This window comes from Haliaeetus albicilla, chromosome 9, assembly GCF_947461875.1.
Source record: "Haliaeetus albicilla chromosome 9, bHalAlb1.1, whole genome shotgun sequence".
Lineage (NCBI taxonomy): Eukaryota > Metazoa > Chordata > Aves > Accipitriformes > Accipitridae > Haliaeetus > Haliaeetus albicilla.
In genome coordinates, this window is record NC_091491.1 from 18,314,866 (window position 1) to 18,333,152 (window position 18,287).

Genomic DNA, 18,287 nt, shown 5'->3' on the forward strand with positions numbered 1-18,287 from the left:
ACTTTAAAACTTATCAGACCTAATCACAGATCCGTTTTTCTCCTTCTCTTCAATCCTTACCTGAGGGTTGGTTATTTATGATGCCCATCTTTAAACTGGGGCTTTCTCCACCTATCAGCCCATCCTCACCCATACATTTGCCAGCAGCGTCTCTGAGGTGCACAGCGGGGCAACACAACTGCCCATGCTCCTGCCACCCCCCCTTGGACACACTGCCTCGGTCACACAGTGGAAGACAGTGAACAGGCAGCCCCCCATTATCCCACAGCCTGTAAAGCCAAATTGCAGGTGCCACCATCAATGCCCAGCAGTAGCCAATGTTTTGGGGCAGCATCAGGTTGCTGTCGCCTGTCAGCAGCTCAGCTGTCAGGTGATGGCTACAGTATGCCTGTCCAAGCCTTCCTCTTTGGGGATGGCACTCCTTGGCCATGACAGCTCATACTATGCCATCCCCTGGCCTCGGATGTGTCTCCTGCCACCCATCACTCTGCTAAACCTACAGCTTCTGACTGACAGTGCAACGAGGTGTTTCTTTCCTGGATGGCTGGCCCCTGCTCAGCTCCCTCATTCCTTTACCTGATTTAACCATGTCCCTTGCTGCAGACCTTTAACCCTGCAGGAAGGACATGCACTAATCACAGTGTCCCCTCCAGCTCCCCACAGTGCCCAGGCCTTTGCACCACTGCAGGCAACATTCAGCTGTACCCTAATTTAGGCTGTGAAACCGTCAGCTCTTGTGTCCTCCCCTGGCAGCCGGTAGTCCTTTCATCACCAGCAGGACAGGGAGCAGAGCAAGGAGAAGGAGAGGGATTAGGGGAGGGGTACTCAGGGTGTAGCAAGCAGACAAGTAACAGCATCCCCCACGCAGACTCTGAATCTGAATTCTGCCATCTCAAATTGAGGTGGGTCACAGGTGCCTCAGCACCGGGGAAAAGGAACAGATCCATGCCCTTCGTGTTGCCAGACCCCCAAATTAGGCAAAGGGGGATAATGAACTAAGCGGGAGGCTCTATTGAATGGGAGTAGGTAATTAGGCTTGAGTTTTCTGATTGCCTTCAGCTGGGAGTTAGTTCTATAAGGGCTGTATTTCCACTCTAGAAAGGTTAGGGGTGTTAGCTTTGTTTGGTTGCTCTGTGTGTGGTATCCCACTGCCTGGATAGGGTGAGAGAAAATTCTTGCCACATATAAGAAGTCATGCTAAAGAAGGTAAAAATATCTCTGTATTTATTATGGTATTGCTTCCTTTTTGCATTCTCCTTTTTCCTTGATTGAATGTTCTGTTCAGAGGAATTTTCAACATTGTATTGCATGTTGTCTCCCAGTGCTATTATCTTGTTCCAGAAGGAAGCTGTGGAAAGTGCTCATTTTAGTAATTACTCTGTTTTTTGAGAAAGAAATTATTTGTAGTGGAGGATGATCAGGCTAGGTGGGCTACTGTGAACATCAGCCACTGGACTGACCAGTCAGACTGGAACAAACCAGCAAGGCTGCATGCAAGCCCTTGGGCCTTACTGCTGCATTGCTTTTAGATGCTGGTCTGCTCCCTTACCTCCTCCTGGTAGATTTAATGCTGCTGTGGTCGTGTTTGAATACTAGCACCAGTAAATTCTACTCGAGGACAGAAGTAGCAGCAGGGTTAAGCTGGCTCACATGCAACTCAAAGCAGGATAGGTTGTGTTTGTTCCTATTCTGCTAGTTGCTCTACTGAAAGTAATTTCCCCAAGGTAAAAAAATGCCTTCATCTATGCCTACCGAAGTCTACTGTTTTCTTGTGTTCCTTGTCTTGAGACTTCTTATATGATTCAATTAGAAACATTAGTGAGGAAATAACATGTTTTAAGACTAACTTTCAAATTTACTCCCTTGGTTGCTGTATGGGTTCTTAAAACATTTTTTTTCTCTTTTAGGTTTCCCATTGTTTCAACACTCAGATTAGAGTCTCTTTCATGTGGGAAATGCTTTTCTGTGAAGACTTGCAGAATATTTGCCCAGAATAGACATGAAGGAAGTGCCCTGGTGTGGTAAGTACACTCTGAGGCTAGTGCTTTGTAGTAGGATGAACATCTAGCTCTGTGTGGCATCAACTAGCAATCAATGGCTATGTTGCTGTATATTTATGAGGAAGGTAAATGAATGTCACAAACTATTGTTTCCAAGCCCTGCTTTCACATCAAGGAGCAAGGTAAAAAGGGGATTTTTTTTTTTAGTATGTTAACTAAGTGTCAAAGCTGCCTCTCCTGAACTCCTTTGTGTGCAAAATAACAATGCAGAGCCAGACTAGAAGATGGAAAATTGTCTGTTGAGACAGTTATTTGAAGCAGTAGCAAACTAGTGCTGACCACACCTGAACTTCAACCCATTTACACTGTGCAAACCTTAGCAAATAGTCTCTGCAGTGTTATATGAAGAGCAATAAAGCTTATTTTTGTGAGCAGGGCAAAAAAAATTTGGTGAGCTAGACCCTGCTTTCAATGTCTAGGTATTCCAGTGTGGCTACACCTTCCAGCTTGACTTTGAGATGGTCAGAGGAGAGAGATTTCCCCTTGAGTATCCTATAGCTGAACTTGCATAGGAAAGGGTGCCTGGAATAGGGCCTTTGACTGATTGGAAATGTCTCAAAGATGAGGGAGAGGCAGTGTTGCAAATCCTGGGATTGTTCCAAATAAAGTAAGGTTATCTTTTCTTTTTTTTTTTTTTAATGAAAACTGAGAAAACTTAGTTGAGAACTTTAACTCAGAAAATGGCTCAGTGGTAGGTATTGGATTGCTAATGAGCTGTGAACTTGACTAAAGCTAATGTATTGATTAAGGTAGTATTTTCCTAATCTTATTTACCCTTCATTACACTTAAGAAAAAGTACTGCCAAAGATATGTGCTTAGAATTCAAGGTAGCTACAACTTTCTACTGGTCAACTCACTTTGCACTTGAACAAAGTAAAAATATAGAACGTGGTACAGTTGGGTATATAAGGCAAGCTGGTATCATGAAGAGGCAAGAGGCTCAGGCTTTGAACTATACACTGTGGTTATATTCAGATAAATCAGTATTCTGTGCACATGTCACAGACCATTGTATCACATTACTGAAATGAAGTTTATTGCCGTGGCATGTAGAGTAGGTAGTGCTTTTATGTCCCAAACATTGCAGGCTGCAGTAGCAAGTGTAAATGGGGTGACTGTAGTTACCAGTGCCTCTAATAGTGTCAGAGCATGATGTGGGAATTGCATTGTATTCAACAGCTATTTGCTAAGGCCTCAGGAGTATAAATAAAGGTTTTCAAAGGCTAAATAGGCTGTTCTGCTGAATTGGTCTTAACCAGCAGTGTTGACAGAGCACATGGGCTCGTGTGCTAGTCCTTGGATTGCTATTCAAGCTGCTCTGTGAAATCAGTCATCTTTCTGTAGGTCTGTTTTACTCCTTTTGTGCCAGAAATGCTTGGAGCAACAGTCTTCTAGTGTTAACATAGTATTTTTACTTTTAATCCTGTGTAGAATACAGAAAAAGCAAAGGAGGAAAGACAGATGTAAACCAAAGATCATTTCCAGGGTACTGATTTAGCTCTTGACACTACAGTCCTTTTAGATGAACTGACTCTTATTTGCAGCTCTCTTGGGTTTTGTCTTTTTTTTTTGCCTTCCCTCCCCTCAGAGATGCTTCTCCCCTGGCTGTAAAGCCTTCCCTAACTCCTTACCTCACAGCTCAAAGGAGGAAAAAGAGGCAGCAGGAATAATCAGTGTCTGTTATATGCTCAGAATGCATGATTGCTTGTAAAAGACATTCTATGTCATTGGAATAGATGCTGAGAATGTGACCTTTGTGTTTGAGAGCGTGATTAGAGTGTGTGAGCCTTGGGTCAGCACAGCACTTAAGAGTTTACTTAATTTAAGCAATTACCTAACAACTTTGATGGCTTACTTGCAGTCTGTACTATGTCAGGGCCTAACACTCAGAACTGAATAAGGTGTTTTGAAATATTAGTTGATTTATTTTACAGAATTTTTTCTTTTCGCTTGGAAAGTGTCCACAACAAAATGTTCTATTGCAATATCAAATGTTCTGGAAACATGATTAAAGAAGAGCTTGCAGGAATTGAAGTAGCAGGCAAGAAATTGCTTGTATTGATTTACTCTGTGTATATGCAAAAACTTCTATTGTGACATGAGCTGCTTCTCCTCTCCCCACAATTCCTGGCAGCAAGTAGAAAGTGAATTTCCACCAGATGATATGGGGGCAGTTCAGACTTTGTGTTAGGTAAGTGATGGCACAGGTGTGGGGCTGTAAGAAGACAGAAGGGCTTGCTGATAAAAGCCAGTGTATTGAAAACTATGGCTAGGAACCAGGAACTGACTCTTCCTTGGGCTGTTATTGACACCAGAATTACTAAAAACAGTTTTGGAGCATATTCTGTTGCTGGCAGGTGTGTAACACCAGTACAGCTTCTAATCCATGTGAATAATGGACTTTGAGATCTTTCCTGAAACTCTTCAAAAGTAAAACACTCACTGTCATGTTTTCCTCGTCACGACAATCTAGGAGAAACGACGCATCGCCAGGGACTTGCCCTGGAGAGAAAATGGACCAACACAGATACTGTGGATCAAGCGATTTCTCCATTTATTTGCTGCGTAACATTCAGTTATATACCATAACCATGCGCAAGCCATCTACTGATTGGTTAACATGTGCTGTTCACATGTCTAAAGCAATAGTTTGATTGGATAAGGTCTTCTGATCACGCGAATGGTTCCCTCCGCCTGTATTCCGTCTTGTGTCCTGCTTTCAGTCACGTAGGCCCAACTTTGTTCAGCTTTTTGTGCTTATTTCATCAAACTTTGTAGCAACAGTTGACCTTCGCAGCATTCTTGAAGCCTGCTGCTTGCAGAGGCCTCTGGCTCACAGATTGAACAGTCCCATTGTGTCTCTTGTTCACTATGTGTCTATTTTTCTAATTATCCCACAACTGACATAAGAGAAAGTTTTCTGTTATTAACTTCCCTTACCTGGGAGTGTATGTGAGTTTCTAGTTATGCTGTGAATAGCATAGTGTGAACTGTTGAAAAGCTACTAAGCAGCACAGGTCTGTAGCTTGTCAAACCCAGGTTGGACCAACACAAACTTCCCCTTCTTTCAGGGAATGCAGCTGACATGGCTGATCTCAGCCTTGCATTGGGAACTGCTAAAAGCAAAGGAGAATGCTTGCTGTGCATTTTTGCATAACTGATTCTGTGAATGATTTTCTACTTAATTTACTTCATAGGAGAGCTTGCAGTTTATGAGCTTGAACTAAATACCTAGGACTGTTTCAGACATGCCTGAATTTCTGCTGAGTATGTGTCTGCATGCAGTCCTGGGTGCTGATTTAAACTTCATGTGGCAAATGTGATGGAGGGTGTAAATCTTCATCTTGCTTCTCATCCAAACCATAAAAATTAGATAATCTGGTTCATCCAATATCTCATGCTAAAATGAGTCATATATATGTATGTGTGTATATACTTATATAGGGGTCATTACTGAAATTCCTGCTGTTAATAGGTTCCTACAAAATCCCTTCCAAGGGAAGTAAGCCAAATAGCCTTGCTCTCTCATCATTTCTACAGAGGCAGCCACTGGGTCCCAGCAGGGATGTTAGCATCAACCAATCTGTGTTTTGAGTGAGACACCGGGAAGCATAGTTTTCTGGGCCAGTATTTCAAGAAAACATATGGCAGTGTCTGCTGCTCATGAAAGGCAATGGTGTAGTCAAATACTGAATCAGGACTTTCCCACTGCACATATTTAAAGGAATCCAGTTTTCCCCATACCACTGGATTCTAGTGCAAAATAGCATTTTCTACTGTAGCCCTGATAGGAACTTTTTTGCAGCTAACCCATGCAGGATTTGAACTCCTTATGATCAGCATTGAAGTCTTCAGGCTAACAAAGCCCAAGTCCATTAGCTAGCCTCAGGAATAGATAAGCAAGCCTCTTACACAAGGAAACCACTAAAGACTGTCTTTTACTGTAAGCTGTATTTTAATTTCAATGTTTTAACATACATCATGTTAGATGGAGTTACTACAGGGCAAACACTGTTGTTTCTAATATCCTGTTGGGATGATGAATGGGCTAGCACTTCAGAGCAAATATGGGGGGAGATGGTACTTATTGCTGTTGTATCTTTACTGTTCAAACTTGCATTGAAACTCATTTTGTTCTGCCACCCTGAACTTCTGACATTTCTGCCTCATTGCTATTGTGCTGTCCTCATTGAGCTTGTTTATAATTCAGTGTCAAAATAGAGTAGTTGCAACTGGGCCTGTAGACTTGTGGAATAAGTTTAAAAGTGTATTGATTGCCTTATTCTGTAATACAGTCATGTTCTGACAGCTCTTAACCAGATAAATAACTTTGTCTTATGAGAATCTTTTGATTGTATTCTCTTGCTAAAGAGCGCTTTCACAGCTAGCATTAATGACTTGGTTTCTAGTGACAGATTATTCTGACTTCATTGAGATCCCTAGCAGTTTGAGCATCAGGTGACTGCAGGACAGCAGGGACTTTACTTTTAAGCACCTACCATAGTATTATCTAGCCTAGTAATTTTTCTGTTGTTCAGGATCCAGGAGTAGAGTAGATTTCCCTTCAATGTAGAGGGATTTTGTTATGGAAGGTAATGATTTTCTTCCTTTAATATCAAATGATGTTTGGATGTTTTCCAATCTGTAACCAAAGTATCAGCATAGTGCCAGCTGTAGGTGGGATTATAAGCAAGAATTGCCAAACCATATAAATATTAAGTATGGATATTCACGCAGTCAGATGTTGCATGGGGGTTGTCTTCATTAAAGTACTGTATTAGTAGCTTCCGTTATGTTGCTCTCCCACGGTGCAAGCATTCTGCATCAGAAGAGTCCTGCCATTTCACATGTGCTCCAGCTGTTCCCTTCACCCACCACAGTCAAGCCTAGTATTTTCTTATTTTTAATGAGTTACATGCGTAGAAAGGAAAAAAAAAAGCAGAGGGAGATTGTTTCCAGCACGAAGAAGCTGGGTGAGATCAGAAAGGTCCAAGAGTTCTTCACAGCCCTGTGAAATGTGGAGCTGCAAGGCTGCTTCATTTCCTTGACTGCTCATTGTGATAGTTCAACAACAGGGCAGTTGCCTTTGTCCCTGATGCTTTTGTTTCTGAGAGCACTGACTTCTGCCCCATTTTTTAGTGTCCTTTTGTTCTTGCTCTTTTTTCTGGGCTTTTTATTATTCCACTTTGATTTTGGGTTTACTGTCCTTCAGGGATGTTTCCCATCTCAGTGTGTCTCATCTTAAAATTACGCGTTGTTCAGGGCTCCAACCAATGGCCCCAACCAATGGCCCCAGGATGCCTGGTCATAGCTTTGATGTGTGTCATAGTCAAGCAAGCTGAAATTGCAACACAAATCAGTGCACAATCTGACACAACTCTTATGTTTGTTATGTGGTGAGGAAAAGCTGTGCCCAGTGGAGCCAAAGCAGCACTGAAAATAGTGTCTCTTCATAAGGACTAGTCCAAGCCTTGTACCATGACAGTAAATGTACTGCATGCACATGCCCTGTCTGCCTCTGGCAGCTCTGGAGGCCCCTTTATCTGTGCTCAGTGGCACATTTGCACTGGAACACTCTGCCAGAGCCCTCCCAGAATAGGTATAGATCAATCCTGTAGAATATCCTGACAGTGAGGGTGATCTGTGGATATCACACTGATGTTCAGAAGATCTCACCTGGTGGTGTTCTGGATCCTCTCAGCTGATGCCATATTTGAGGTAGGAGCTTGCAGAGCAGGACTCCTGCTCTGTTTTGAAAGCCTCCTCCATCTTACAAAGAACCAGCATAATCATGACTCCAAACCTGAATGTTAAGTCGTACCTTGTGCTTTGCATCCCTTGCAACTTTGTCTAGTTGCACAGAAATTTGCAGAAAGCTTGCTGACAATAACACGTATGCTTGCTGGCCTGTGCACAGGAATATTGCAACTGTGAGCATGCAACTAACAGAGCATGTAAGCTTTTATTTCTCTCTTTGAGCCATCTTTCTGCTTCAAATAATCTTCAGAGAAAAGGATTCAAAACCCCCATGTCAAAATCATGTACCCAGCGGTCATGAAGAACGGCAGAATAAACAAGATTTGTCTTGTAGCCGTGCTGATGGGAGGGAATGGGTGCTGTTGCTCTCACATTGCTTGTCATGCTCTTAGAATGGAGTAGCACCTGGGAAAGTGGCACTGAGCTGATACAGGTCAAGCAGAGTAGCATTTTAAGGTCCCTACCCTCTAGCTATGTTTGATTGATGTTTACAACATTAGTTGCTTCTGTACTGCTTCAAACCCTGCTGTGAGGGAGTAATCCAGCCCCTGCAGTATCATTTGGAAAGAAGGATGGGTTAAAGCTCTGGAGGCTTGATAGTGGACCACCAGTACTTAAAATCTGAGAACTCTGTATAGTCTGGAGGCCTTTATAGCTGTGCTGAATTATCACTGGCCTAAAATACTGCCAGAATGCATTACTTGTCGCTGGAAGCCATTTGTTTTCATTTACTGCACAAAGTAAAACAGGCCCAAGGTTACAAACAGCTTAGTCTGTACCGGGGCTGTAATTCTGTTGCACTGGTAAATGCCATCATCACTTATAAGTGCCATTGTCACTGATGTAACACAAGCAGCCCAGCTAGCTTCTCTGGCTTGGTGGCAGAGCATAGGTACTTGGGTCTTATGGAAATGGATGTTTAGACCTGGCTTGGCAGAGGATTTAAGGGATCCACAGGGAGGGTTCTTGTGACAGGCCTTGAAGGGAAGAGGTAGGTAAGAGGTAGCAGAGAGAGGCTTCCTGTGCCTTGAAGCCTGCTTCTGGGGACACTGTCTCTTGTGTTTGAGTAGTCTGTTCAAAGACCAAACCTGTAATCAGAAGGAAAAGACTTGGTGTGTGTGGTGAGCAAATGAGCACTTAACCAAGAAGTGTGTATCCATGACAGACCGCTTCTTTTTAGCAGCCCAGTGCTGCCCTGGTGTAAGGTTCAGGTGTTACAGCTAGCAATTTGCTGTGATGCTTAGTATCACTAGTACCACTAGCTGAGAAGCTCAGAGTGTTTCATTTTAAATTGCACTGTAAAGCTGAAATAAAGGGATAATATCTCTGTTTTACAGAAGGGGAGACTTAAACTAAGAAGAGCTTATATAACTGTCCTCATGGAAACTATTTTAAAAAGCAGAATGTAAGCAGGTGAATGGTTAACCAGTCCATGTGCACTGGATGAATACAATCATTTAACGGGTAGGCTCTGTACCTAAATTCTGTCTCTTATGGAGAATTCAATTCCTAACAACCAGAGTAGTCCCTAATGTGCTGAAGAGAGCTTCTGGAGCAAGGAAGATGTATCCTTGGTAGAGGATAAAGCTAGAATACGTTTAAATGAACTGGACAGATGTAAGTCCCTGGAACCTGATGGGATGTACCCATGAGTGTTAGGGAAGCTGGCCCATGTCATTGTCTTGATCTTTGAAAGGTCACTGCATTTGGGGGAGGTTCTTGAGGGCTGGAAGAAATCAAATGTCACTCCTATCTTCAAGAAAGGCAAGAAACAGGATCTAGGGCAATACAGGTCAGTCAGCCTCACCTCAGTCCCTGGGAAGCTGGAAGAGTGAATAATAGAAGCCATTTCCAAAGATACTAATTGATGGGATCATGTTTGGGAGAACTCAGCATGGATTTACAAAGGGAAAATCATGCCTGACTGTGGTGGAAAAATACTTAACTGCAAGGTTCAAGGAAACAACTTGAACTTCACACACAGACTTAACTGCAAGGTTCAAGCAAATGATATATTTGAACTTCACTTATAGACTTAACATGCCACTATTGCAGGTTTTACAGATACAATGGTGAAATGCATTATTACAATTTTTAAAGCAAGAGTAGTACACTATTGCAACCACAAGTGATTCACATACAACCACAAGCACACACGTGTCTACAAACTTAAAGCATAAACAATATTCACTTACTCCTCCAGGTAAGGGCTCTCAATCCCAGGGAAGCTACTTTGACCAGTGTCCTGATTAAGGGGGGGAAGGGTCTCCTTCACAAGCCAACTATATGGTTGGAGAAGTGACCCCAACTTCCAACCTGAATCTTAGGGGTTTTTTATCCCCTGACTTGTAGACTAGTGTGTATGACTATGTTTGAGTGGATTATGATATATGCCTAAATGGATTATGTATATCTGAGTGGAGTTTCCCCCTTATCTTTCCTTTGCTGGTCTGTGATTGTTTGAATACACAAGGTTGTCATTTGAAACTGAAGCTGAAACCTTCCAGTGTGGTGGTTTGTTGTTGTTGTTTTTTAACCTTGCTTCCTCAGGCAACTGAATAGTGGTTGGATTGAGACTTGGGACATACTATTTGTTAAAGGATTTCAAGGCTCAGTTGAGGTTTTGGTTCTTTGAATGGTGCAGCCACTGCCCTGTTTAGTTTAGGGTTTATCAGATAGCCCAGGGCTAAGCTGTCTACAGAGCTCCCCATGAGTTGTCTCTGTAGAGAGACAGGGCCTCAAGGCAATCCAAGGCTGGGTTGCTTTTGTAACCACCCATGAGTCACCTGTATGCACTAGACATGGTGAAACTTGTTTGTGAACTATGAGCTGGACAATCCACACACTGACCAACTTGATAGTCTACTATGATGAGATGACTCACTTTGTGGACAAAGGGAGAGCAGTGGGTGTTGTTTATCTTGACCTTAGTAAAGCTCTGGATACTGTCTTCCATAATATCTTCATAGATAAAGTGATGAAGTATGGGCTTAAAAAATGGGCAATGAAGTGGACTGAAAACTGGCTGAACTGCCAAGCTCAGAGGGTGTGATCAACACACATACTCCAGCTGAGGCCAGTCAGTAGTGGAGTAGCCCAGGGGTTGATTCTGGCATCAGTACTGTTTTAACATCTTTGTTAATGATATGGCTGATAGGACAGAGTGAACCCTCAGCAAGCTTGCAGATGATGCCAAATTGGGAGGAGTGTGTGATACACCAGAGGGTTGTGCTGCCATTCACAGGGACCTTGATGGGCTGGAGCAATGGGACAACAGGGACTTCATGGCATTAAGCAAAGGGAAATGCTAAATCCTGCCCCTGAGGAGGAAAAACCCCACCTACCAGTACACTCTGGGGGCTGACTGGCTAGAAAGCAGCTCTCCAGAAAAGGACCTGGGGGTCTTTGTGGACACCAAGTTGAGCAGGAGTCATCAGTGTACCCTGTGGCAAAGGCAGCCAACAGCATCATGGGCTGCATTAGGAGGAGTGCTGCCAGCAGGCTGAGAGAAATGATCCTTCCCCTCTACTCAGCACTGGTGAGGCCACATCTGGAGCTCTGGGTCCAGTGCTGGGCTTCCCAGTACAAGAAAGACATGGACTTAGAGGAACACTTTCATCAAAGGGACACAAAGACTAAGGGCTTGGAGCATCTCTCATATAAGGAGGGGCTGAGAGAGCTTGGAATGTTCAGCTTGTGAAAAAGAAGGCTCAGAAAACATCACTGTGTTTAAACCCCTAATGGGATGAATAAAGAAGACTGAGCCAGATGATTCTCAGTGAAAGGGCAAGAGGGAATGGACACAAACAGAAATTCAGAAAATTCTGTTTAAATGTAAGAGAACTCTTTTACTGTGAGTGTGGTCAAATCCTGGAACAGGTTGCCCAGAGAGGTTGTGGAGTCTCCACCCTCAGAGAGATTCAAAACCTGACTGGCCACAATCCTGAGGAACCTGCTCTAAGTGACCCTGCTTTGAGCAGGGCATTGGACTAGATGATTTCCAGAGGTGACTTCTAACCTCAGCCCTTCCATGATTCCCTGAAAAGGCGGTGGTTCAGTGCAGGCACAGTAGTTAGAGCACTGTCTATAACATAACAACATAACTCAATGCTCTGCTTTTATTCCAAGAGGCCTATCAGCAATCTAAGATAAGACATCTGCATTTCCTGACTTAATATTTCAGGAAATGAGAGTCTACTGCCATGTGTTAAGAGCCCAACAGATAAGCAAAGAGCAAGAGCTTGCTCAATCTGTTAGTTACATAACCACATAAATGTAACAGTCACTTCTTAGCATCAGGTACTTACTCTGTAATTGGTATCACTTAATATAAAGCATTGTTCTCCATTTCCCTTCTCAGTTTTAATGGTTGATGTAATTGCAGTTTTGCAAACCATGGTAGCATACAAATGGAGTTGCTTCTGTATCAAGTAAAGTAGGTGATGCTATTCATGATATGTTAGTGTAGGACTTTGGATGATCACAGAAAAAGGACCAAATTGTGGATGCAGGCAACTTGTCTGGTATCATGAAAGGAACAAATATTAAGACAGTCCTTGAGAAAGAAACCCACAGTACTTAAAAAAAACAAAAAAAAAAAACCAAAAAACCAACCAAACAAAAAACCAAAAAAAAACCCCCAAACCATATGTATATAAAAATAATATCTTTCTACATGAGTTATGGTTTTTATTTCGGGTACAGAAATTGCTGCAGTAATTAACCCAACTACCTGAATTTTCGTATGGGATAGGTAGAAAATTCCACTATAAAGAGAAACTGCAGATAGTGGGATGCAAAAAAGTTACAAAATGTATTAAATAGTTTGAAAATTCACAACTGCTGTAAGGTGCATGTGTTGGGTGTTTGAGCCAGCACTTCAGCTACTGTTGCAGAGCTTTTTGGGGAGTATCTGGTTTCACTGAGCATGCTCACCTGTGCAATAACAGACTTGGATATGAGCTCCACCAGGCATTGGGGCTGCTCCTGTCTCTGCTTTTTTTTAGGGTGGAAAATGAGCTACTTTATAGAAATAGCAATCTGATTAATATTGACCCTGCTAGAGAATTAAAATTGCTCCATCTTCTGTAGTCCTGGCTGTGGTGCCTAGCTGGTTGCAGTGCTATTTGCTGTGTTTTGCATGTGTGCCCATCATAACGTATACAATCAGTCTTTGCAGGTCACTCACTATGTGCCTTTTGGGTATAAATGAGATGATCATAAACTCAATCTGAAGCTGTGTTCAAATGGATTGCACCTAATGCACTGAGGACAACTGCTTAATTAGAGGAATATCATAGAAAAGATGGTATGTAGGATGGGAATGAAAGTTTTCATTCACCCTTGCCTCAGGAGTTGATCAAACTCATATTACTTACTTTTTTCATTTTATTGTGTCCTGTGAGAACCCCTGCCTGCCACCTGGCCTCCCACTGCACAGAAATGAGCAGAATTGAAGATGTGGTGGTGGCACCAGACATGACAGCAGAGGAGTGAACTGATGCCTGTGGATTTGCCACTTGGTGTTACAGTTATCCCCTTAAGCTGTGAGGCAAAAAGTTTGGTGGATAATAGGAAAGTAAGCTTAGCTGGGGGAGTGAGGATCATCTCTGAAACACCTGCATGTCTGAATAATGCTTTCAGAGCTGGTCAGAAGAATATGAGTTTTCCTGCAAGAAATACTCATAAAATCTCATCTTTGCCTACTTTGTACTGGACACTGATGTTTCCAGTGTTGGGGAGTGGGGGTGGAGAGGAAAGAAATTGCTGTACTTCATTGTAAATGGTCAACAGAAGAGTGAAAGTTCCTGCTTGGAAATGCAGGTGAGATCCTCATGAGAGCTGTCCTTTGAAAACTTTCTAAAGAAATGAATAAGGGATTAGCTCTGGTCCAAATATTAACTCAGATTTAGTAAACAAAGTGTGCTTTGATCTGCAATGAGGTCCCAACTAAAATGCGCTTGCAACTATTTATACCAGTGGTATTTAGGATCTCACTGTCAGTTCAGTGCAGGGACAGGATACTTCCCTTCCCTGGAATTGCTTCACCATGTCTCATTAACTCAGGTTTACTGGGACTGGATGAAAACCATAATCTCACCTCCCTGCCCACAGTGCCTTACTGTCTTTAACAGAAACAATCAAACACAACTCTGAGTTTCTCATTCTCCCCATGTGCCACTAAAATACAGCGCAGTGTGCTGCAACATCTGTAGGTGATTCCATGCATGAAAGAGTATATTGATGCCTCTGCAAAATACTAGATTGGGGTCACTTCTGAAGCATTTGGTAATACTTCTGTTGAACGGAGAAGCACGCTTTTGTTTACAGTACATGCATTTCCTTTACTTAAAATGGATCTTTGAAAGCCTTCATTAGCTGTAAAACCAGGGTGCAAGCTGGCATGTGGATTCATTAATGTTCTGCTCATTTACACTGGTACAGATTTTGGCCTGTTTTCTTGCACCATGTATAGACAAATCCAGCAAGTTTGGAGGGTTCTCCTACTTCCCCCCAATGACTAGTATGTTCTTGGGAGCTTTGTGTTTTTACAAAACTGTTCGCCTATCCAACAACACAAGCACTTGAAGATGCACAGTGTGCATGCCATTCAAGTCAATGCAGTTATTTCCATTCCTGAAGTTAAGCACACTGACTACTTGGGCCAGCACACTGACAGAGCTGGAATAATGGAAATATTTCTGGATTTCTTTTTTGTGGTGAGGACAAAGAAAGCACCAAAAAATGTCTGTTCTACTAAATTGACATATGCCCATCCCAGAACGTAGCTGTGCTTTGCATGGGTTGAATTTATGTGAAGTTTTCTATTGCAATTACATAGGGAAAACATCCTAGTCTGATCATAAGTGAATAGCTTTAACAGCAATTAGCTCCCCTGATAGGTTATTTGAACCGCTGCCAGAGATACTGATCAGGAAAAAAAGCTGTTTGGAATAGTGGCATCTGAAACAATTGGTTTTAAAACAGTCAGAAATATAGCTATTGATTGACTGAAGGGGATTCTTCTGGCCTGTCTCAGCAGGATGTTGTGGTGTGAACTTTGAGAATAATCTTTAAAGAAAGTTTTAAGAAAAAAAGAAAAATGCAGCAGGGGTGATTGAATATCTTTCAGAGAAAATTATGGAGGAGTATAGGAAGCCAGGGTTGTTTTGCTGATTATTTCTCAGTCATCCAAATCTGAGATTGCAAACATTACCTAGATTTAATCAGGAAGATGTAAAAAGGGCCATTGTTCAGAATCTGTCTGGAAAGTCCAAATGCACATCACTTCCCTAGGAACAGTAACTTTCCTGGGACCAGGAGATGGCCAAGTCACATTTGCGAAGTGAGGAACATGGAAACTCAAAGTGTTCTGTGGTGTCTGGAACTAGGTGAAGAGTCCCATGCTGGTGAGAGGGATTTTACCTGGATGGATTTTCTTCAGGCCTCTGATCATCTGCCTTAATTCATGCCTGCACAGAGGGATGGCACACAACATTATATCAAACCTCTGCATCAGGAGAAATTTCAGGTAGTAAAATGGTTGACTTTAGTATTTTTCAGGGCAGTTAAAGAACAAATGTCTCTCTGTTTACCCCTTCTTTGTCAGCCAGTCTTTGCAAAAGCAAATAAATTTAAAGTACAGTCTGTAAAGACTCACAATCTAGACATTCAATTCATGTATTCAGGGTCTGTTATCATGCATGGTCTGATATGCATGAGACAGTTGAGTCTCCATCTGCTGAACTAGGCAGCTGTAGCTTATGTTACCATCTTTCAAACATGTTGATGATGCTTATGTTGCTATGAATTGAAGGCAGACAGTTTCTAAATTGATCCTTCCTGCCTATATAGCTAAAACGAGCTTGAAACAGGGAAATGGAAATTTAACATTTCCTTTTAAAAATCTCTGTCCAAAGAGAATTGTGTGTCTTTCTCTTCCCTTCCCTTGCTTCAGAATAATGCTCAGTCTTTATTTGCCCTGTTTGCCTGGATCAGGTGGAGGTTGTATACCCTGGGCCTTCCTAAGGCTTGGGCTTCTGGGGAGGTCTGTGTTTGCTACATGTGTTGCAAGGTAGTGGAACTGATTCTGCTTTGGATGAGGAAAGGAAGGGTTAAAATATCTTCCAGCCCTTGTGTCCTATATTCAGTCTGTAAAGAAACATGATGCTGTTCTTGAATTAACAGCCCTTGCCCTCTGTATTCTGGGCTGTTTCTTATTTAAACACTGTTAATTGTTGTTTATGATCATATCAAAGGTCTCTGAAAATGTCAGCTAAGACTGATATCCCTGTATCCTCAGTGCACGTACAAAGTGGAACAGCTTACAGCTTTTCATGAACTTGTCTGTTTCTTTTGTTACCATTTCTCTTTTGGGAATGAGATAAGTGAGATGTGACAATGTAAAGTGGCTTTTTCCAACATCACGCAAACTGCCTGTGACAGCTGGGAAAACTGACCCAGAACATCCAAGTCCCAGGCCAGGGCTCTCAGCCTGTCCTCCTGTGTTGAAGCACAAACTGGGAAAACCCAGATCCTGGAGCCCTGCTAAGCGTATTGCTGCCTCTCATCTTGTGCACTCAGCCAGCAACAACTGCAAGGCTGTATGAGGCTGATGGCAGTCTCTTTCCAACATAGTAGGAACACTCCTGTTTTGAGGGCTGAAGTTTTCTAAGCATGGTAGCAGTCCAAGCGTTGGACTTTGGTTAGTGTAAAGCCAGTTCATCTGCTAGCTTGGCATACCCCTTCATTTCCAGTAATAGAAAAGTCCTGTGACTTTATGATAAACAGCTCTTCAGCTGAAGCATCCAGCGATTTGAGCATGGAAATTTGGCATGGAAATAGCCTTTTGTTACAACCATGTCTCTGAGCATTCCCATGAAAAACTGCTTTGGACCAGCAGCAGACTTGGAAAGTATTACCTTGCGGAGATTGCAACCCTGCCTGCAAACTGCAAACCTGCAGGTTTTTTTGCTACCCATGAATAGGATCATTGTCCCAGACTAGTATTTGCAGGGCAGGAGCGCTTCAGAGCTCCTGCGAGGGCTGAGACAACACTGATGATACCCATTTATAAACAGGGATGAGAAATGCTGCTGCTTCCTTGCAGGATTGTGTAGCTGTGCTGCTGCGGGGGGAGTGAAGGGCGGGCCCCAGCGGGATGGCGGGAGGGTGCGTTGGTGGGGGCAGCTGCATACTGGCAGGATTCCCAAGAAAGCATTTGTTTCCTGGTGAGATTTTAAATTGGCCGCCCAGGGGCCCTTCCCCGTGGCCTGTCTGGGTTCTGCCGGTGCCGGCTGTGTGGGCCTGCATCGCTGCGCAGGAGGCCGTGGGCCAGTCTCCTCCCGCCGCCCGCGGGGGCTGCTAGGGGGGTTCCTCTGGTCAGCCATCGACGTTTTATATCTGAAACAAGCGGTCCGTGTTTCGGGGTGGCTTTAATAACCCAAGTCTGTCAGCGTCCCTCGGTGCTCCCGCAGGAACAGAGGCGGGCGGGCTGGCTGCCGCTGCCCAGGCGAGCGCGGGCGGGCCGCGGCCAGCAGCAGCGGGGGCCCGGGCTCAGGCCAGACCGCCGCCGGGCTGGGCTCGCCTCACCTCGCCGCCGCTCCGCCATCGCCGGTGTCGGACCGCCATCTAGCGGGCGGCGGGGCTGTGCCCGGCCGGGCGAGGGCGACCGTGGGGTTCAGATGTCCGTCGAAAAGCTGGACGTGGCCTCTGCCTTCCCGGCCGGGAGTGCCCGGAGACGCTGGTGGATTTACAGCAGGAGGCAGGGCGCTGGGACCGTGTGCGGCCTGCTGCTCAGGGAGCACCCCAGGCAGGGTAAGCTCATCTTAGGCCCCCACATGTACCTGGCACCCGAAAGCTTTGGGTGCTTGTCGGTCACTCTCTTCTTGGCTTTACCTCTTGTACCTAAAGACTTACTACTTTGCAAAATGTCATAGTTAACTTTGGTACCTGAAGTGTGTGGAAAATTAGGCAGTATCAGTATTGCATCCACCATATTCAGTCAGATTCAGCCCAGTATTGTCAGTCTGAAACTTTCACAACCTACGCCTTAAAAATCATCATCAAACGGATCTGAAGCTTCAAATTATTAATGCAGATACACCTAGAGCTTTTATTTGCCCTGTGAGTCTTGGAGCCTTTTAGAGATGCCTCAAACTCTGAAACCTAATTGTTATAAGCCGTGACAAAAAAATTGTACGCCAGCCCATGGGTAATCCAATCAAAGTTTACTGAAGCAAGCGGCAAACAGACAAAACAGCGCTGACCGGCCGCGAGTCTCTGCTCTACCAACGGCGTGTGCCCCGCTCCCATAGAGTCCCCTTTTTATATTTTTTTTGTTGCCAGGTTAGAGTCCAGAGTCCGGGCCCACGTGGGCTTGTTTAGTATCTTCTGTGATTGCACGCCTTGTTGCTGGGGGAGTCGTGGGATGAAGGGTGTAGTGTTCTTCTGTGTTTCTTGTCATCTGG

At 43.7% G+C, this 18,287-nt stretch overlaps 1 long non-coding RNA gene across 1 annotated transcript in view; it reads left to right on the forward strand.

Annotated features, from left to right (window-relative positions):
- The first annotated feature begins 1,700 nt into the window (after window positions 1-1,700).
- The window catches only part of LOC138686824 (uncharacterized), a 62,174-nt gene continuing 45,587 nt past the window's right edge, over window positions 1,701-18,287 (forward strand). Inside the window, exon 1 of the long non-coding RNA XR_011326126.1 lies at window positions 1,701-2,021. This is a non-coding gene — a long non-coding RNA (uncharacterized lncRNA). The remainder of the gene's footprint in view (window positions 2,022-18,287) is intronic.